This window comes from Monodelphis domestica, chromosome 2 (genome assembly GCF_027887165.1).
Source record: "Monodelphis domestica isolate mMonDom1 chromosome 2, mMonDom1.pri, whole genome shotgun sequence".
In the NCBI taxonomy this organism is placed as follows: Eukaryota; Metazoa; Chordata; class Mammalia; order Didelphimorphia; family Didelphidae; genus Monodelphis; species Monodelphis domestica.
Window position 1 is genome coordinate 243,311,206 of NC_077228.1, and position 23,190 is coordinate 243,334,395.

Consider the following 23,190-nt stretch of genomic DNA (forward strand, 5'->3'; position numbering starts at 1 on the left):
CAGGTGCAGAAGGTGAGGATAAAACATTTGCTGTAGTGTAATATAGACACTCTGTGTTGGATCTCTGTAGGCCAAAACAACAGAACTCCGGCACAGAGTGTCTACTTCTGGGACTTCTGGGTAGGCTGTTAGGGGATCTTTGACCTCACTTCTGGCTGGCGGAGCAGGGAGCAGTGGAATGCCATGGGGGACACATCTCTGGGGGGTCTTGTGATCACCATTACCAACAACCATATAACCATAACCATCATCCAATTTACTGTTCTGGGTTGTTGTGGATTTCTAATTGACCATCATTACTGAGATAAGTGAGGAGGAGGCTGGGAGAGGCAAGGGCCTGTGCTATGGGTTCTGTTTCCCACCATTAGAAATAGTGGCAGCCATCTTAATTTACATAAGGAAAGCCATCTTGCAGTATAGGACAAACTCCATTTCATCATTATTACTGTTGTGCATCTTTATTAACCCCCTATTTCTACTTATTAACCCTGTCCTTTCCTAAAAGACAGTTACATGTGCCATCTTGTGGTCAATTAGGCTAGTTAACCCCTAGTTGCCTGCAGGGCTAACAGGCTATATATAATTCTATCTTCTGTCATTGCTCCCATGATGGAGAACCCAAAAAAATAAAAACCAAAGTTAAGTAAAGGAAGTGGTAGTAGCAGTAGCCAACCCTTTCAAGAGACATGGACCGAGATATATGGAATTATAGAAAAAATGGCAGATCATTTTACATACTGAAATGGTAGTAAGCAGAACATGGAATATAAATAGACATTTTGAAACTAATGATTCCTAGCTCTTGAAAAAAAAAAGAGGATGACAGGAAGGTATACATTTCCAGGCAGCTACAACTTTAAAAGAGACAATCTAATTCCATCCTTAAATTTGTAAAAGGCTTTACAAATTTAACATCTGCAAGTTTGAGCACTGCTCACTCTATAACTCAGCATGGAAAAGCACTCAGTGAGGGAGAATTTATTAAAGCAACTCTCCTAAGATGTGCACCAATTCTATTTCACAATATGCAGAATAAAGATGCAATTATGAAGAGAATATCCGAGTTACCACTCAGCAGAAATATCATAAAAGACTAAATAATGAGACTGAACAAGAGAGACATAAGTAATTATAAATATTTTTTAGTCTTTCTTGGTGAAACAACTGATGTCACATCACATACTCAGTTGGCCATTATTGGTCAACATTTTGATGGTCTCACAATGAGAGAAGAGTTGATCAAATTAGTATCAGTGCCAACAAGTACATCAGGAAGTGAAGTATGTAAGGTTATACAAACATTCCCTGATCTAAGCATTGCTGATATGTCTAAAGTTGTGTCAGTGATGACAGATGGGATACCAAACATAGTGGTGAAAAGAGTTGGATTTGTCAAATTGTTTATAGAAGCTATTGGACATCTGATTTGGCCTTTTCATTGTATTATCCATCAGGAGGCTTTATGTGCCAAGGTAGGATCCACCAACTTAATGACTTAATGTCAGTTGTTATAAAAAAGTTAATTTAATAGCTGCTTGCCCCTTCACAAGTGAGAATTTTCTGCACTTTTACTGGAGGTTGATTCCACCTACAGTGGACTGCTAAAGTACAATAATGTAAGATGGCTGAGCTGAGACAAAGTTCTTGAGCACTTTGTATAGTGCTTTGAAGAAATAAAGGTATTTCTTGAGCATAAGGATCTGGGAAACTTTCCTCAGCTCAGTGATGCTAAGTGGGTCAACACCCTGATGTTTTTTTACAGATCTCTCTGTTCATATTAATGAACTGAACTTAAAGTTACAACATTTTAGCAAAAATATTGATGTTATGTTTGGATACATAAAAAGCCTTTGAAAGTAAATTTAAAATTTTCTTTTTTTGTTTTTGTTTTTAATGATAAAGGTTTTATTATGCTTCTTAATATGTGACAGGCATTATGCTAAGCAATAGAATTACAAATACAAGTAAAAAGACAGTTCCTACTCTTTAGGAGCTTAGATTCAAATGGGGGAAGGAAACGCATAAATGAAATCTTGGAGCTGGAAAAAGCCATATAATTGAGATCAGAACAGGAGAAAAGAGAAGCGTGTTCTGCTATGACACTTCCATAAAGAATAAACTTAATGGGGGCAGCTTGGTGGCTCAGTGGATTGAGAGGCAGGCCTAGAGCCAGGAGGTCCTGGGTTCAAATCTGGCCTCAAACACTTCCTAGCTGTGTGACCCTGGGCAAGTTACTTAACCCCCATTGCCTAGTCCTTACCACTCTTCTGCCTTGTGACAAGATGGAAGGTAAAGGTTAAAAAAAACAAAAGAATAAACTTAAAATTTTCAAGCAAGATGTAGAAACTAAAACGTATAAGTATTTCCCTAGAGTAACAAAGTATTTTGAGAAGGCCAGTGCAGCTGTACAAAATGAATTGGAACCCTTGCATATTTTAGACTTGTTACTTGACCAGTTCAGTGATAGATTTAATCAATTTAGAAGCCTAGAACAGACCATGAATATAATTAAGTATCCTGATGTAGTAGTCTACAGTAGTCATACTCCTTTTTCTCTGTTTCATTTCCTGCAAATTTCCCTGTTGATCTGAAATGTCTTTCATTATTTCTTATAGAAAAATAGTATCCCATAATTTCAGCACTTTCACAATTTGTGGATACTAGTTTGTAGTTATTAGTCAAGGTAAGAAGAACTACTATAAACATTTCTATTCATAGGACTACTTTTTTTTTCTCTTTCTTTGATCTTTCTGGGATATAGGCTTTAATTATAGAATATGCAATAGTTTAATGATTTTTTGGGGGTATAGTTCCAAAATGCTATCCAGAATGATTAGATTAATTTACAATTCAACTAACAGTATTTTAGTGTGACTACTTTCACACAGTCCTTCCAATTACTGTCTTTTTTTGTTGCCTTTGTTAGTTTGATGTCAGAGACAGCTAGATGGCTTACTAGATTGATTGTAGTATAATAGACTTGAGTTCAAATTCTGTAAGATTCACTTACTAGCTGTATGAACTTGGACAAGTCACAACCTCTGTCTACCTCAGTTTACTTATGTATGAAATAGGGATAATAATAGCACTATTTTTTGTAGGTTGTTAGCAGGCACAGAGCACTGGGCCTTGAATCAGGAAGATCTAAGTTCAAATATAGTCCCAGACACTTATTAACTGCATAAGTAGGAAAGTCATTTAATTTCTGTTTACCTCAATTTCCTCAACAATCAAATGAGAAGAATAATTAATTAATAATATAGGGTTGTGTGGAGAATCAAATGAGATTTATAAAGCACTTAGCAGACAATAAATGCCTCTCTCCTCTAATAAATTTAAAATTTGCATTTCTTTTAAATATACATAATTTAGAACATTTTTTCACATTTTTTTCTTTGAGAACTACCTGTTCAGGTCCTTTAATGATTTATTAATTAATGAATGGCTCTTTGGCTAATATACTTGAATGAATCTTTTATTTCTTAAATATCATACTTTTATCTGAGACTGCTGCATAGATTTTTTTCTTGCTTCCTTAATAATTTCAACTCCATTAATTTTGTTTTTTACTCATCTTTTCAATTTTATATAATCAGAAATTTTCTTTTATCTTATGTGATCTTCTCTATCACTTTGGTGATGAACTATTTTGCTCTCCACATTTGTTATAGGTATTTCCTTCTTTGCTATTAAGAAAAATTAATATGATTCAGCTCCACAAAGCTACTTATTAGTCATTGAAAACAGAACTAATATTTAAAGTTCCAATGGCAAAAGATTGCTGATGGCCTAAAACCTTATGATTCTTGGTATCATCTGCCTTGTTTCTCATTAGTCTGCCAAATTACTGTAGAAAGGGAAGGAGGACATACAAGATATATAAAACTGAAGGATATTTAAAATTTTTCTTTTTTCATAGTTTTTTTAGCCAAAAAAAGTCTACCATTTTGTAGCCAAACTCTAGAGTCTATAATTAGTTTGTTGGTCCTCCCAAAATAAAATCAATCTGTTACTGGGGTTGTGCTTCAAAATATTTCCAGAATTTCCATTCTACTGCCATAGCCTCCAAGAAACTAGAATCACCTTCACATCACAGTTAAACTTTAGTGCAGCACCTTATCATGGTCTAGGGATACAAAGACATTAATGAAATAGCATCCACTCTCAGGAAGTTTCCATTCTTTTAGAGGAGATATCAAAATAACACTGTCTAGTCTCTGAGACTTCTTTCAGATTTAGTTTGGGAAGCCAAGAAGCTTATGACCTGAGCTTTGATGTTAAACTAGAGTTTTTAAGAAATGGAAGTGAGGAAGGAGTATCTTTCAGGCATGGGGAACAGACTGTGGAAAGGCACAGAGATGGGAGAGAGAATATTATGTGTGAAAAATGGCAAGAAGACGTTCATCAGAACTGTCCAGGATATGAAGGAGAGTAATGTAAAATCAAACTTAAAAGGATAAGTGAGAACCATTGTTTTGGTTGAGAATAATATTTCTTTTTTTTTATTTGAATTAATTAATTAATTAAATTTAAAACATTATTCCTTGGTTACAATAATCACATTATTTCCCTCCCTCCCTTCCACCCACCTTCCTGGAGGTGCCATGCAATTTCATTGGGTGTTACTTGTGTCCTTGATCAGAACCCATTTCCATGTTGTTAATGTTTGCTCTAGGATGTTCATTCAGAGTCTACATCCCCAACCATATCCCCTTGACCCATGTATTCAAGCAGTTGTTTTTCTTCAGTGTTTCTACTCCCACAGTTTTTCCTCTAAATGTGGATAGTGGTTTATCTCGTAGATTCCTCCAAGTTGTTCAGGATCACTGCATTGCCACTAATGGAGAAGTCCATCACATTTGATTGTACCACAGTGTATCAGTCTCTGTGTACAATGTTCTCTTCTCACTCTGCATCACTTCCTAGAGATTGTTCCAGTTCCCATGAAATTCCTCCACTTGATTATTCCTTTGAGCACAATAGTATTCCGTAACCAACAGATACCACAATTTGTTCAGCCATTCCCCAGTTGAAAGGCATCCCCTCATTTTTCAATTTTTTTTGCTACCACACAGAGCGCAGCTATGAATATTTTTTACATGTCTTTTTCCTTATTATCTCTTTGGGGTACAGACCCAGCAGTGCTATGTCTAGATCAAAGGGCAGACAGTCTTTTAGTGCCTTTGGGCATAGTTCCAGATTGCCCTCCAGAATGGATGGATCAATTCACAACTCCACCAGCAATACATTAATGTCCCAACTTTGACACATCCCCTCGAACATTCATTACTTTCCTTTGCTGTAATGTTATCCAGTCTGCTAGGTGTGAGGTGATACCTCAGAGTTGTTTTGATATGCATCTCTCTGATTATAAGAGATTTAGAACAGTTTTTCATGTGTTTATTAATAGTTTTGATTTCTTTAACTGAAAATTGCCTATTCATGTCCCTTGCCCATTTATCATTTGAAGAATGGCTTGATTTTTTTTTTTTTTTGTACAACTGGTTTAGTTCTTTATAAATTTGAGTAATTAGACGTTTGTCAGACATTTTTGTAATGAAGATTGTTTCCCAATTTGTTACTTCCCTTCTAATTTTGGATGCATTAGTTTTGTTTGTACAAAAACTTTTTAATTTTATGTAATCAAAATTATTGATTTTACATATTTGTGATTTTTTCTAGCTCTTTCTTGGTTTTAAAGTCTTTCCTTTCCCAAATATGTGACAAGTATACTATTCTGGGTTCACCTAATTTGCTTATAATTTCCTTCTTGATATTCAGGTCATTCACCCATTCTGAGTTTATCTTGATGTAGGGTGTGAGATGTTGATCCAAACCTAATCTCTCCCATACTGTCTTCTAATTTTCCCAGAAGTTTTTTTTTTAATCAAATAGTGGGTTTTGGTCCCCAAAACTTGGATCTTTGGGCTTATCATAGACTGTCTTGCTGAGATCTCTTACCCCAAGTCTATTCCACTGATCCTTCTTTCTGTCTCTTAGCCAGTACCAAATTGTTTTGATGACCACTGCTTTATAGTATACTTTGAAATCTGGGACTTTAAGTCCTCTTACTTTTGCATTTTTTTTTTCATGATTTCCCTGGATATCCTTGATCTTCTGTTCTTCCAAATGAGTTTCTTATGTTTTTTTTTTCTAATTCAGTAAAAAAGTTTTTTGTAGTTCAATGGGTATGGCACTAAATAAGTAAATTAATTTGGGTAGGATTGTCATTTTTATTATGTTAGCTCGTCCTACCCATGAGCAATCAATGTTTTTCCAATTGTTTAGATCTAGTTTTAATTGTGTGGAGAGTGTTTTGTAATTATGTTCATATAGTTCCTGTGTTTGTCTTGGCAGATAGATTCCTAAGTATTTTAAATGGAACTTCTCTTTCTAATTCTTGCTGCTGAGATGGGTTGGAGATATATAGAAATGCTGATGAATTATGTGGGTTTATTTTGTATCCTGCAACTTTGCTAAAGTTGTTGATTATTTTGACTAGCTTTTTGGTTTATTCTCTAGGATTCTTTAAGTAGACCATCATATCATCTGCAAAGAGTGATAGCTTGGTCTCCTCGTTGTCTATTTTAATACCTTCAATTTCTTTTTCTTCTCTAATTGCTACTCCTAGTGTTTCTAGTAGATTGTTAAATAATAGAGGTGATAATGGGCATCCTTGTTTGACTCCTGATCTTATTGGGAAGGCTTCTAGTTTATACCCATTGCAGATGATGTTTGCTGATGGTTTTAAATATACACTGTTTATTATTTTTAGGGAAGGCCCTTCTATTCCAATACTTTCTAGTGTTTTCAACAGGAATGGGTGTTGTATTTTATCAAAGGCTTTTTCTGCATCTATTGAGATAATCATGTGATTTTTGTCAGTTTGCTTGTTAATATGGTCAATTGTGTGGATGATTTTCCTAACATTGAACCATACTTGCATTCCTGGTATAAATCCTACCTGGTCATAGTGAATAACCCTCATGATGACTTGCTGGAGTCTTTTTGCTAGTATCCTATTTCAGATTTTTTGCATCTATATTCATTAAGGAGATTGATCTATAGTTTTCTTTCTCTGTTTCTGACCTGTCTGGCTTTGGGATCAGTACCATATTTATGTCATAAAATGAATTTGGTAGAACTCCTTCTTTGCTTATTCTGTCAAATTGTTTGTTTAATATTGGGATTCGTTGTTCTTTGAATGTTTGACAGAATTCATTTGTGAATCCATCTGGACCTGAGAATTTTCTCTTAGGGAGTTCTTTGATTTTGTTCAATTTCTTTTTCTCATATGGGGTTGTTTAGGTAATCTATTTCTTCCTCTGTTAGTCTAGGAAATTTATATTTTTTGTAAATATTCATCCATATCACCTAGATTGACATATTTGTTGCCATATGGTTGGGCACAGTAGTTTTTAATGATTGCCTTGATTTCCTCTACATTAGAGGTGAGGTCTCCCTTTTCATCTTGGATACTATCAATTTGGTATTCTTCTTTCCTTTTCGTAATTAGACTGACCAGTACGCTGTCTATTTCATTTGTTTTTTTCAAAGTACCAGCTTCTAGTTTTATTTATTAAATCAATAGTTCTTTGATTTCAATTTTATTATTTTCTCCTTTGATTTTTAGAATCTCTAATTTAGTCTTCATCTGAGGATTTTTAGTTTGTTCACTTTCTAGTTTTTTAATTTGCATTCCCAATTCATTGACTTCTGCCCTTTCTAGTTTATTAATATATGAACTCAAGGATATAAATTTCCCCCTGAGTACTACTTTGGCTGTATCCCATAGGTTTTGAAAGGATGTCTTATCATTGTCATTTTCTTCAATGAAATTATTGTTTCTATGATTTGTTCTTTCACTAACCAGGTTTGGAAAATCTTATTGTTTAATTTCCAATTAATTTTTGATTTATTTATCCATGTACCCTTTATTATTTTCATTGCATTGTGCTCTGATCAGGTTAATTCATTATTTGTGCTCTTTTGCACTTGTTTGCAATGTTTTTATTCCCTAATACATGGTCAATTTTTGTGAATGTATGATGTCCTGCTGAAAAGAAGGTGTATTCCTTTTTGTCCCTATTTTTTTCCTCCACATGTCTACTAACTCTAATTTGTCTAAGATTTCATTTACTTCTCTTATCTCTTTCTTAATTATTTCTTGAGTTTTTCTATCTATTTGATGCTTGAGCTCTACTAGTTTATCCTTTAGAAATTTGGATGCTATACCATTTGGTGTATACATGTTGAGTACAGATATTTCTTTATTGTCTATATCTGCCTTTTATCAGGATGCAATTACCTTCCCTATATCTTTTAACTAGATCTATTTTTTACTTTGGCTTTGTCAGATATCATGCTTGTGACTTGTGTCTTCTTTTTATCAGTTGATGCTCAATAGATTTGGCTCCATCCTCTTACTTTCTATGGGTATCTACCTTTCTCATGTGTGTTTCTTGTAGACAGCCTATGGTAGGGTTTTGGATTCTTATCCACTCTGCTATTTGCTTGCATTTTATGGGTGAGTTCAATCCATTCACATTCAGAGTTTTGATTACCATCTGTGTACTTCCCAGCATTTTGATTTCTATTCCTAGTGCTGCCTTTTCTTTTTTCACTATTTCCTTCTACACCAATGTTTGCTGTTAATCAATCCCCCTAGTTTCCACCCTTATTTTACTTCCCTTTCTATTCGCCTCCCTTCATATTCCCCCCCCCATTTTCTTTGCAGTCTTTTTAAAACTACTTCCCCACCCTCTCCCTCCCTTGTACTGCTTACCTCCCCACCAGTCCATTTGTTACCCTTCTACTCCCCTATAGAGTGCAAATCTATTCTCTGCCCCAATGGATTGAATTGTTCTTCCCTCTTTGGATCAATTTCAATGCACGTAAGATTTGAGTATTTCCTATCCCCAACCTCTTTACCCTTCCAGTGTATTGATGTTCTTCCCCCCAACATGAGCTCCTTTGTGACATATAAATTTACCCCCATTTGTTTCTTTTCTCATTTCTTTTATTATTAACCTTTTTTAGCTCTTTTTGTATATATATGTATATATGTATACATATATACACACAAACGTATATGTATTTATTCATACATATATGCAAATTTATATTTATGTCTTGTCCTTTCATCCTATACAATTTGTCACTGTTCCCTCTAAGTGTAATTCTTCTAGCAGCCTAGGTAATAATAACAATTTTTAAGAGTTACCAATTACTTCTTTTCTTACAGGGATACACATCATTTTAACTTATTGGGTCTCTTAAAAAAGTTTTTTTATTTTGTTTTGTCTTGTTTTCCTTTCCCCCCTTTTTTTAAATTACCTTTTGATGATTCTCTTGAGTTCTGTGCTTGGGCATCAAATTTTCTGTTCATGTCTGGTCTTTTCTTTACAAATGCTTGGAATTCTTCTATTTTGTTGAATGACCATAGTTTCCCCTGTAAGAATATAGTCAGTTTTGCTGGGTAGTTGATTCCTGGTTGTATATCTAGTTCCCTTGCTTTCCGGAATATCATATCCCATGCCTTTTGGTCCTTCAGTGTAGATGCAGCCAGATCCTGTGTTAACCTCACTGTGGTTCCATGGTATCTGAATGTCTTCTTCTAGGCAGCTTGTAATATTTTTTCTTAGGTCTGATAGTTCTTGAATTTTGCTACAGTATTCCTTGCTGTTGTCAGTTGGGGATTAAGTACAGGAGGTGATCTATGGATTCTTTCAATCTTCACTTTTCCCTCTAGTTCTAGAATATTGGGACAATTTTCTTGCATAATTTCCTGTAGTATTATGTCCAGCCTTTTTCTTTTGTCATGGTCTTCTGGTAGACCAATGATTCTTAAACTGTCTCTCCTAAAAAGATTTTCTAAATCTTCTGTTTTGTGAATGGGATGCTTCATATTTTCCTCAATTTTTTCATTCTTTTGGTTTTGTTTTATAGTGTCCTGCTGCCTTGTGAGGTCACTTAATTCTAGTTGTTGTATTCTGGTTCTTAAAAACTGGACTTCATCCTTGGATTTTTGGTCATCCTTCTCCTTCTGGTCTTATTTTCTTTGGAGGTCATCTTTCATTCTCTTTACCTCATCACTCATCTCCTTTGCCTCATCTTTCATCTTCTTTGCCTTATATTTCATCTTTTTTGCCTCATTTTCAGGCTGGTTGATTTTGGCTTTCAAGTCTCTATTTTCTGTTTCCAGATGCCATCTTAGTTTTTAAGTTCTTTTCCCAATTGTCTTTAGCCTCTCATAATTGTGTTTTGAATTGCATTTTGATTTCTTCCAAAGCCTGTATCCAATTCACTGGGATTTCTGTTTTAATGCTTGATGATCCCTTCTCCTCTGTTCTGTTTGCTCTTTTTTCATTGCCTATATAGAAGCTGTAGATTGTAATTTCATTTTTCTTTTTCTGTTGTTTGGTCATATTTACTCTTTCTTTGCTCCCCGTAGTTGTCTGTGCTCTTGCTCCTCTCATTTTTTTGGCTTTGGAGTTTTCTGTCAGTCTCCCCTCTTGGAGCGTTGTCAGGAGATCTCTCAGTGCAGTCTGTCAGGGAGGGGTATTGGAACTTGAGCTTCCCTGTCCTCTGAAGACTTTTGATTGGATTAAGTTCAGCTGGGTTGGGCTGGATGTGTTCTGAGTACAAAACCTCCTGGATCTATATGGAGGGCCTCTGCCATGGTGACCAGGCTGCCCTGTCTGTGCTCCTTCTCCAGCTCCTTCCGCACCTCCTGTGTTTGATGCTCTGAGCCTGGCACTGCCCTGCTCACAAGGTACACCCTCCAGACCAGTGCTTTTGCCTGCCCAGAGGTTCCCCCTGCCACTGGAGGCTTAGAGCTCTAGGTGAGGGGTAAGGTTCCTGGGACCTTCCTTCTTCCTTACCCTTAAACCCAAGTGTTCTTGAATTCTGGCTTTGGGGCCAGAAGGCTTACCTTTTGAATTGAGTCCAGCAGGAAGGTTCCTTGGCTCTGTCTTATTGTTAGGTTTGATTTTCTGTCCCCTAGAAGCATTTAGTTTGTAAATGATAAGGAAGGGTATTCAGAGGTCTGAACTTTTGCTGCCTCTATGCCGCTATCTTGACTCTGCCTGAGAACCATTTTTTTTGAAGGACTTTAAAAGTCCAATAGAGGAGTATATATGTTATCGAAGAAGTGACAGGATATCTCAGAATTTATTTATGATTGACCAGATCAGAACCCTATTTTAGGAATATCATTTTATCAAACTGGTCATGGATAAATGCCTCCAATATCAGAAAGTCTCAGGCACCAAATGACTAGTTGGTAAAAAGAAGTAAATTTTTCTTGCTTGTCTCAAAGGCAAAGGCAATAGACTTTCCTTGGTAAAATAGAAGGAATGTATTGGTTGAGTACTAGGACTTATGGACCAGGCAAAGAACTACTGTGAACTTTAAATTACTGCACTCTACTTAGTCTAACAAAATCAGGAATATACATTCCTGATTAGACACCCATACTGAAGGATTAAGTATTTAGGAGGATGGCTAGTTCAGGTTCAGGCATCTTAGCTGAGCCCTCTTGGAGTTTAGGCTGATTCCTTTCTCCTTTACCTTCCAACACTATCCTCTTAAAGCCATTAATTTGAACTCCCCCTGGCACAGGCCAGGTGGGAAAAATCCTACACCTTTTCCCTCTCCATTCTCCTTAATTTCTTTCCTCTATATTAATTTAAATCACCATAAATTTCCAGCTGACTTGGGTATTTTATTTGGGATATCTCCTGGTGACCGGAATTAATTTAGTTTAGGTCACAACCCTAAAATTATCTTTACAGTACTCTTCAAAGATTGGGTAATGGCAAAAAGAGTGCAATCACCACCTGAAATGAGAATAGAAAACAGAAATTAGATTGGAAGTACTCTTTCAATGGGTGGCTCAGAAACTCGATGGCTCGACTGTGTTCTATGATTTTTAGCCATATTACCCTGATAGAATATTGGCATTCAAAAAAGGGCATTTGTTTCAGGGAGAAGTTTGGGGTTGTTAAAACAGCTTTATAATTTCTCAAAAGCAATCTCTTCCTCATGGGTCTAACTTCTTTTCTATTTTCTGTGTTTGTCCAATATATCTAATAGACAAGCTCTATGATTTGCCCATGTAACTATATAGTATAGTAGAGTTAGAACAATAGACAATTTTAACACACTTGGTTTTTCCTGTATGAATAGTTAAATCAATTTCATCTGAGTTCTAATATACCAAATTCAAGAGACTCTGCAATGTCAAAAGTCTTACTGTAATAAGTACAGTGTCATTCACCAACAAGAGCATCAAAAAGACCCCCCCTAAAAATATGAAATCTTTTCTTAATTTGAACTCTGACCTGGATCTCCTCCACAATTGTGTTTAATACTCATGTTAGGCATACAGTATGTTTGGCCATTTTATTCCTTGCAAATTATTAATGATCAGAGTATCCTTGAATGAAGTTAATTTTGTTGCTATAAATTTCAGGGACTTTTAATTGACATATATAAGGTGGTGATTTGCTAAACTAAATCAAATGTTTTTATGTAGGCTACAAATAACAAGAATCTTATAACTTTGTATCTTATACATCCTTTTGTCAATTGTGCAAGTAAACATGTAGTCTATGGATGTTGGTTTTTGATGTACCTAGTTACCTACAGAGGAAAATATTGCTAGTAGTCTAGCAATATGGTGATAAATTCTTTGGCCATAGCAAAATAAAAATCAATGTATATTTTGACTTAATTTGGAAGATTTTGTGTAGTTCTTCAAATAATTTACCTAACTCCTCATTCTATGAAATGGGAAATGGTGAATGTTGTTGCTGGACAGTAATTTCAGTAATTTCCATCTCTTTGTAACTGTATTTAGGATTTTCTTGGCAAAGATATTAGAGTGGTTTGCTATTTATTTCTTCAGTTCATTATACAGATAAGGAAATTTAGGCACACAGGATTAAATAACTTTCCCAGGTTCACACAGCTAGTAAGAATCTGAAGCCTCATTTGAACTCAAGACTTTCTGACTTTAGACTCAGCATTCTGTTCACTTAACTGTCCCAAATAATGCATAAGCTACAAATATTTTCATTGGTAAGTTTTTATTGTGAGCACTGTTGTACAAAATACCAAATAGCCAGCTGAAGAAAACTATGGATAAATCAATGTGACATGAAATTATTCTTTAAAAAATTTTTTTTAAACCCTTACCTTCCATCTTAGAATGAATACTGTTTATTGACTCCAAGGCAGAAGAGTGGTAAGGGCTAGGCAATGGGGGTTAAGTGACTTGCCTAGGGTCACACAGCTAGGAAATGTCTGAAGGCATATTTGAACCAAGAACCTCCTTTCTCTAGGCTTGACTCTTAATCCACTGAGCCACCCAGCTTCCCCCAGGAAATTATTCTTGAAACACAGAAAGAAGCACAGAAGTGTTTCCTTTTCTTCCTGCCTAGATAATGGATCCTTAACCTCATGTGTGTGTGTGCTTAACCTATTGGCAGAGTGATGAAGCCTATAGTAAAAACCTTTTTCAGAATAATGTTTCTAAATTTTTGAAGGAAATATTAAATTTCAGGAAGAGGTTAGTGAAAATAAAAATGTAATTTCTCCCACTCCCTGCCCCCATCCAAGTTCACAGACCTATAGAATCTTCCTACTTTCTTCTCTGTTCTCCACCCCCAAACCCCTTTACAGCAGTTAGAAGCAATTGTCTCAGTAATGAAATAGAGATTTCTTTTTTGGCAGTGCAGTCTTCTCATTCTCATTTCCCTCTCTCCTTTTTTTCAATATATCTCCTTCCCTTCTTCCTTTCCCCACCCTAGAGAATTCATCATTTGAAAAAGAAAAGATATGCATATTTAAAATTATCTTTTGCTTATTTGTATTTATCAGTTAATACACATGTTCTTCAAATAATATTTGTTGCTCTATATACAGAAATGTTCTCTTGGTTCTGCTTGTTTTATTCTTCATAATTTCATGTAACCCTATCTCTTAGCAGGTAGTCTCTGGGTTAGATGAATGAATGAATTAAAAGCATTGATTAAGTATTTATCAAGCACTGAGATAAAACTAGGGAATACAATAGAAAAGCAATGAGGGAAAGGGACACACACATAAATAAGGGAGTAGTAGCTGGGAAATGTGCTTTTGTTTGAGAGAGAGGATGAGACTACATTCTCAGAATGAGAATGAAGATGAGAAACTAATTGAATGGAATGGTAAATTTTCCCCAGGAGGTTTCATTCAAAAATATTGTATGAGAAGTTATAGAATGGTATAGCCATTTATGTATAAGAAAAAAAAATGGCTCTATCTTTACATTCCCTAATTGTCTCTCCTGCTTGCTTACCATACCTAATTTTAATTATTAACATTTATGTGCACATAGTTTCCTATGTATTAGTGAGGAGAGAGGCTCTTTTCTTTATTCCCTTAATGCTACTATAACATCTAAAAATTTGATGTGTTCTCTCTTCTTTTAGTCCCAATAACATGATTTTGCTATTGGATTGGTGTGTCTTGCCATGTTGAATGATAGAATACGATACTGAGGAGCTCAGTTCATGATTTGCCTAAAACAACCACCCTGAAACTAGGCAAAGTAGTAAAGGACTCCAGGGCAAGAATTTTCATAGACTTTGGGGTTCTATGTGTAAACTGAACTCAGAATGGCAAGTTCAGGTAACATGGAGGTGCCCTTGAGGAGACTCTGGAAAATATCCAGATTGCTTATCATGTTGACCTGTGACCCATATTCCACTATTGTTTCTCTGCCTCCATCTCTTTTTGTGAAAACCCAATTTCCCCATTGCTTGTTAGGAAAAAAAAAACAAACCCTGCAGATTCCTTAATACCTTTTCATTTTGTTTGAAGTGCAAGAGGAAAAGAGGCCATACAATTGAGTTTGACACTCAGTATGGGCTAAGTGTGGGAAAGTATGGGCTAAGAGAAGGAAGGAGGCAAACTTAGTCATTGTGATGTCACATAAATTACATGGGACAGTATATTCAGAATTTGGAATCTATCATTATCTCCATTTTTCTCCCTGTTGTTCATCAACCTCAGGTATAGCTGGGGGCATAACTCATTCTTCGTTTGGGCTATTCATTTATAAGCCTGCTGCTAGACCAGATTGTGCCTAAGCCCCAGGCAAACACTAAAGGTTGAAACACTAGGTTCTCTGTCATTGCTTTCAAATCCCTAGACCACCAAAGTCTGTAGCCTATTCCTTTAACCCTGGGTTCATTTGGCATCCTTCATTGCCTACCATACCTAATTTTAATAATTAGCATACTCATATGCATGTAGGTACATATATATCAAGGAGGGGAGAAATTCTTTTATTTCCTTAGTGATAGTATTTCATCCCAAAACTTGGTATGTTCTTTCTCTGCAAATCCTTAGTATATCTGGACTACCTAAGGAAAACTTCAAAGGGTCCTGAGTTAGTAAGACAAACTCCATTCCTTCTTCCCACCTTCAGATACTGACAGGATTAAATTTTCTCTGACACACTACTACATATTACTCTCAACTTTGCTGCCCTAGATAAAGTATAAATATTATCTCCTTTTCATCACTTTTGCTGCCCTGATGCTATATCCTGAGGTAATTCAAGAGGAAAGATTGCTCCTTAGCAGGGGAATAAGGAAGGAATGGTAGCTGTTTTCATAATTACTTTTCCTAATGAGAAAAAGAGTTCTGATGTGTGGTGGTGCTTCTGAAAATACAGGGAGGTAAGATAAGCTAGTAAAAAAAATATACAAAAATACTACCACTGAATTGTGAGTCAGGGCTGCAGATCTGGCTATTCCTAGGTAAGTCACTTTCTATCCTGGTCTCAATTTCTTCATGGTTGAAATGAAAACAAGGAGGATGATTACTGAGGCTGCTTCTGGTTCCACATGCTTCATTACTTCATGAGATATATGATCTCACTGATGCAAATATTTACTCATATAGTACAGAACATATCCCATTTATGCATTTTCACCTTGTGCAACTGTACTTTATATCCTCTTACAGATGAGGGGGTCCACCTAAATGCTGGAGGTCTCTTGTTAAGTCTTTCAACACAAAGGCTACTAATGCCTATCTACTTATTTCCTTCCTCTCTTTTTACATGACCAGCTCACCTCCAAATTTTTACTTGCCTCTCCCTCCCCCACTCAAATAAGCCATTGTTGCTAATAAGCTTCAGTCTATTTATATCTACCCTATATCTCTCAACTGGCATAGCTATCTAGTGGAATTTGTTAAGATTACCCTTATATAGCTTTTTCTTCATAATAACCCTATAACAAGGCATCAAGCATTAGCATTAAATGCTCATCTTAAAGAAAAGCAAAGAAAAAGAAATAGACTTTTATAATCATATCAATGTCATTTACTAATGATTCAAATACATGTCCCTTTGATGTCGGATACTTTTTCAACTATACTATCCAGAGGGTCTTCAGGAGGACCAATGACAATTGTCTTTAATATACCAGTGCAAATTGAGTTCTTTGAGAGGATTTGTAAAGAAGTACCTTACAAGTAAGTTGTGAAGAGAATGATAAGTAGATTCACAAGTTACTTGTTTGACGTATCCTTTCCAGAAGCAATGGTAGCATTGATTTTTCACAGGCAGAAGGGAGAGGGGTGTCAAGAAGAGATTTTTTTTTTGCCTTGAATGGCAGGGAATTAGTATTAAAGGAACACCAGAACAGAAAAAAGGGATATGAATGAAGGTTAGCAGTATCTATTCTATGAAATTATTTTCTGCAACTGCTTTGATATTTTCTATGGTTACTGAGATTAAAGGCAGTCCTAGCAGAGTAAGTCTACATCTCTGAGAAAGGGAGCAAGCAAAAGGAACACCTGGATGAGGTAGGTAGTTCAGAGGCAGAGGTTATCCTGAAATAGAAGTGGTAAATTGAGGGAAACTATTACTGCTTGAAATAGAGAAAGGTAAACTGAGGGAAACTGTTTCTTCTTGAACTGACTGCTGTCCTCTGGCTTATGACTTGGGATGCCAATTGAAATAGAATATTGTAAACTGAGGGAAACTGTTTCTGGTTGCAATGACTGCTCTACTCTCTGGCTGTGACTAAAGAGAGCTGCTAGAGGGGAACACACCCTGAGGACCTCCTAGTTACAATGTTGATAGAAGAGAGACACTGCTAGTACAGGAGAATGCTGCCACACAGGGATAGTGGCACACAGGGATGCTGGTACATAGAGGACTGCTCTGGGGTTTATTCTGGGGTTTTCTATTGATCCCTAGTGATGGCTGATGGATCAATCTACTTCCTAACCTCCTTCCTCCCTCATTCCCTCCCTTTTCCAACCCTCTGCTCCCTTGCCTCCCCCACCTCCCAAAACTTCTTGAAACCTTTGGCTTCTTCCTTCCCCCCTAAGTCAAAATCTCAGAGAGCACAGGGGTCTCCCCTTGATCAGAAAGCCCCCCAAAACAAGCCAGCACAACCAGGGTCTTCAGCCAGCCTCAACTGCCAGAGAGAGTCATTTTCAGCCCCTCCCCCTCATCAGCTCAACTGCCGCTCCTCCTGGGAACATTCCATTTTAGAATCTTAGTCTTGATTGACAAAACATGTCTCCAGATTAGTCTCTTGCATCTTGTCTTGTCTTTCAAAACCTTTCTCTCTTCATGCCTCTTCCACAATCCCTCTATGAGCGAATTCTGACATCCTCTTTTGTCAAAGATACTAGAGTAGTTTGCAATTTCAATTTCCTTTTCCATTCATTTGACAGATGAGGAAATCAAGGTAAACAAAGTTAAGTGACTGTAAAAAAGAGAACATGCATACATGCAAAGGACATCATCTGTCAGTCAAAATGAACATTCCTTTAGGAATGTTACCGGGAAAGCAGTAAGCAGTTGGAGCTAAACCAATGGCTGAACTGGGCTGAACTGGGCTTTTGGCTTCTGGCTTCTGGTAGTGATGGGGCTGGCTGGCTGAGGTGAAGGAAAGAAGAACCTATTTGTATCTCTGTGACTGATCTGGCTGATTAGAAGAAGAAAGAAGACAGACAGTTGTCCCCCTATCTCTCTGACTGACTTTGTTTCACACTTGTGAAAGAATTGCTATTTCCCCAATAACCTCCTAACTCTCATTTTAGAGAATAGGGAAATCCTACCCCTCTTACCTTATTCTCCATCCTTTCCTGTCTTCCCCAATAAACTCTTACTTGAGTTAAAGAAAAGAGTATTTTCTCTAAAGCATCATAGTTCACCTTGAGTGACTTAGAAGAAGGCTGAAGGAAAAGGGGAAGGGGAAACTGAAAGGCTTCTAAAGAGAGGGAGGAAAACAGGGAGGAGGGTAGGCAAACCTTAATCCATTAGTCATCTAATATACAATCAAATATACGCCCTATATTAGCATCTATTACATGACTTGCCCAGGATTATATAGCCAGTAAGTGTCTGAGGCCAGAGTTGAACTCAAGAAGATGAGTCTTCCTGACTCCAGGTCCAGCATTTTATTCACTGTGCCACCTTGATACCTGGGCCTTGGTTATCTTATCTGAAAAATTAGGCTAATAATATATTGTCCACTTGAAGATGGAACTAGACCAGTTGATCTTTTGAAGTCTGTTTCAACTCTAAGATATTTGATTCTATGACATTGTCCTTGAGGTAATGGGGAACTACTGAAGGCTTTTGGATTGGTAAATATGGAACTGATGTGTGCAAATCAGTGTTTTAGGAATCAATTTCATAGCTATGTGTAAGATGGATTGGAAGGAGACAGTAGAGGTTATTAAACATTAGAAACATATTACTTTGTAGTGAATTGTTAACACCTCTTGTTATATCTCCCAATATTAAAAATACAGGCATAAAAGCTTACTATTTATTTGTTTAGTTTTTCCATTTATTAAATATACCTTGATATTGTTGCTCACAATTGACTGTCAGTTGGTCCTGAGATCACTGACATTGGTATGGTGTAACAACTTGGACGCCTGCCCTGTTATTTCACCTTTTTCTCTTGGACAGTTTTCCAAGGAATTTAGGGTAATCTCCTCTTTGTGCCGAACCCTTTGTGAACCTTTCTCTATCTGCTTCCAAGAGCTGGTGCCTTTCTGAGTCCCAAAGTAGGGAGTTACATGTGATCTCTCCTCTTCCCAGCTGCATTTCCAACCTTCTAGTTATTTTGGGATGTAGCCACCACAGCCCAGTGGGCTCAGATGACAGAGGCGTGAAATCCAGTGATGATCACAGTGTTGGAAAGAATTTTCTGTTAGAGCAACACAGCTTTTACTGAGCTGGACTGGCCTGAAGCTTGTTCTTAAGCCTGGGCAGGAGATAGCTCATACTAATAAAGAATGGGCCTTGTCCTAGAAAGATATTTCTACATCAGATATATAATGATCTCCTATGATCCGGATGGTAGTATGATTCAATAAAAAATATTTTGGGCTTGGAGTTTGGGGTTTGCCACCATGTAACCTTAAAATTACTTTACCTCTCTGGTTTTTTTCATCTCTAAAATGAGGATATTGGACTAGATGGTCTTTAATATCCCTTTTAGATCTGTGCAAGTTTAGGCCCTTATCAACCCTTTCCTAGACTGCAGGAATATTTTATTTGATCTTGTTTTTAGCTTCTTTTATCCACACAACTGACTAATTGATATTCTTAAAAGTACGAATGTAACTATGTTATTTCTCTGCTCAAGAAGTTACAAGAGCTCCAAATTACCTCTAGGATACAACATAAATTTCTCTGGCCTTTAAAGTCCTTCACAATTTAGCTCCTGTTTACATTTCCAGGACAGTTTACATTTGCTCTTCATGAACTCTGTCACCATAAACTATCTGCATGACAATTTATGTCCCATTTTCCATGCCTAAAATGTACTCTCTTTTTTTCCACCTTAAAAAATGCATTTTCCAGGTTCAATTCAACTCCTACAGGGGACCAGTGTTGGTGTTTTCAATTGCTAGTGCTGTGCCTTCATTTTGTAATTGTTTATTTCAGTTCATATCAGCTCCTTCTGGGCACAGAATAAGCACTAATAAGTAAATGTTTTAATTTTTGCATTTATACATAATAGAATGTAGTTTTGTGTTTTCATCATACTATGAACTCAATGAGGGAAATAATATATTTTATCCAAACTTTTTTTTCTAAAACCCTTACCTTCTGTCTTGGAACCAGTATAAGGCAGAAGATTGGTAAGGGCTAGGCAATGGGGGTTAAGTGACTTGCCCAGGCTTACACAGCTGGGAAGTGTCTGAGGTCAGACTTGAACCTAGGACTTCCCGTCTCTAGACCTGGCTCTCAATCCATTTAGCTACCCAGCTTCCCCCTTATCAAAATGTTATATGTGTTGTAAAAAATGGAGATTTTGAACCCTAGACTTCAATCCCCAGAAGTCCTTGGTATTTCCCAGAATTCCCTATAATCCTACCTGAGTCTCCATGTTGGCAAGATCACAATTGGTATTTAACTTGCAGTAATGCCTCCCACGCCTTCTTCTCTTCCATTCCATTGCAATGATGTAGCAAAGTAAGCTAAGCACAGGGATTTTGAATAGACTAATCAGCCATGGGCACATGGTTTTTATTTTGTATCCTTGATTTCTAATAATCCTTAATAAACCTCAAAAATATAGTATTTTATTATTAGAAATATAATTTAATTTTTACAGTGTGCACAGTAGTCTTTTAGTAGGTGTTCATTGAAAAAAAAGAAAAGAATTATATAGATTCTTCCCAGTTTTAAGAATTCCATGATCCTATACTTGTTGTTCAGTTGTTTTTCAGTTGTGAATGATTTTTTTGTAATTCCATTTGGAGTTTTCTTGGCAATTTGAAGTATTTGCTCATTTCCTTCTCCAGCTCATTTTACAGATAAGGAAACTGAGGCAAACAGGCTTAAGTGATTTGCCTAAAATCACATAATTAGTTAAGTATCTGAGGCCAAATTTGAAGTCCGATCTTCCTGACTCTAGACCAAGTGTTCTTCTATCTACTATGCCATTCAGCTGTCTATATGGTCCTATACACATAACCCCAACTCATTTATAGACAGATGCTGAAATGGATACTGTCTAATTCATTTGAATGTGAACTAAAAAAAAATGTCATCATTTAGTAAAATGCTTGGTACTTAATAATTGCTTGATGATATTGATACCACCTAACCCTAAACTCAACTCTAATAATAATGTCATCCCTAATTCTTATTTTCCTCTGTGATAAGAAAACCACAGAGTAAATTAAGGAAGTATATATTGAAAATGTTTGATAAATATTTGTTGATTAATGAATTGATTGATTTTCCCATCTTAAAAAAGAAATATTAGATTCTTGCTCTTGAATGGTAGTAGTAGGGTTATTTCTGAAGCTCTAAATGTACAGGGCTGAGGGACCTTAATCAATGAGAGAAAAACTGTCAAAGAGCATCTTCTCATTCTATCTTTACTAGTTAGGCCACTTTTAACCTTTGGGCATGTTTTTGTTCTCATGTTGCTCTAGGCCTCATACTGTGGCCTGTTTTTCCTTTCACAGTGTCTTCTTGCTCTGAACCCTCTTTTTAGCCTTCTCAAAGTCAACTCTCAGAGCATTCTTTTTTGGAAAAAATAAGTAAACATTCAAAATAAAGTATAAATTATTGATAATACTTTCATCTATTGGCTCTATTGGAAGAGATTTTCATTTTACTCAGGGACAATAATTTTATTATTAAAGGAATGATTCCAAAATTAGACTTTAAAAATATTAGGTCTGAAGGCATAAGGGCCTCAAAACATTGCCCTTTCTAATTATAGTAAGGCCCACCTATTATGTTCATTTTCGAGATGAGACAGGTGAAGTTCAGATTTTAAGTGATCTACCAAAGATTACACAGTTTGCTTAATAGAAGAACCAGATATTGTAAAAGAGAATCTGCAAGGCAAGCCAAGCATGCAACACAAAGCAAAGGACATCATCTGCCAATCAAAAAGGTAGAATTCCATTTGGAATGTTCCAGGGAAAAGACAGTTGGAGGCTATCCCCACAGCTGAACTGAAGGACTCTCTTGGTTTCTAAGAGAGGAGGGAAGAAGTTTTTTGAGTGGCTGAGGGTGGCAGCTCAACCTGAAGAGCTAGTTGTGTCTCTGAACTTGAATTAATCAAGTTGAGATTATCTGGCTGTTTGGAAAAGAAGAAAGAAGAAAATAATTGTCTTCATAGCTCCCTGATAGACTTTGTGTCACAGTGGTGACAGAACTGCCATTTTACCAATACCCTCCTAACTCCTTATATAGATTAGGGAAACCCCAACCCTCTTACCTCATCTTCTTCCTTGTCCTATCTTCCCCAATAAACCTCCTTACTTGAGAAAGAGAGAAAGAGTATCTTCTCTAAACCTCACAGTTCACCTTTGAGTTACTTTGAAGGTGGCTGACTAAGAGGGGGGAGGGGAAGGGAGGCAGGAGGGAGTGAGTGGAAAAACAGGTGACATTTTGAGGGAGGAGGGTAGACAAAATCTTGATCCATAAGCCATCTAATATAGATTTATAAGCCATTTAGTAGTGATCAATAGGCACCCTCTGGTAATATCTCTCTATCGCCTAGTATCTCCTTTATTGCAACTAGAAATATCTCAAGAGTATCTTTTTATTACAGTATCAAATCTAGGTCACTTTATAGTCAAGTCTTTGTAGTCCACCACAATATTTTCCTAGTTCTCCTCCTTTTGCTCCTCCAATGCTGGTCAGAGGTTAACTCTGTTTTTCTTTCAGTGATAACAAGGAGTTAGAAGGAGATAGCTTCAGATATGAAGTAGCTTCTCCTTCTTCAGAAGGAGATAGTCAGACCCACAAAGGAATTATATTTATTCTTGTTCAGTTCTTAAGGGCAAAACCAGAATCAGTGGGTAGAAGTTTTAAAGTGATAGAGTTTAGCTCAGTAGAACTTTCTAACAATCAGAATTATTTTACAATGGCCTCAGTTGCCTTGAGAGTTAGAGTGTTTCCTTATACAGAGTAACTGACACAATAGGGAAATCTGTGAAGGGATTCTTGTATCATGTAGGGGACCAGATGATTTCCCCACAGAGAAACCTTTGAATCTGTTCACTAGATTCATACAGGCTCTGCTCTCTGCAAACACATTCTAGGGTTGAAAGGGTAAAGATGGTGGAGAAGATCTGAGTTGACTTGAAGAGGAAAGGTGAGGAAAAGAAGATGACATTTCTGAA

The 23,190-nt window shown here is 36.5% G+C and overlaps 1 long non-coding RNA gene across 1 annotated transcript in view; it reads left to right on the forward strand.

Moving 5' to 3' along the window:
* Positions 1–1,285: 1,285 nt before the first annotated feature.
* LOC130457274 (uncharacterized) overlaps positions 1,286–23,190 on the forward strand; it is a 53,013-nt gene continuing 31,108 nt past the window's right edge. Inside the window, exon 1 of the long non-coding RNA XR_008916462.1 lies at positions 1,286–1,472. This is a non-coding gene — a long non-coding RNA (uncharacterized LOC130457274). The remainder of the gene's footprint in view (positions 1,473–23,190) is intronic.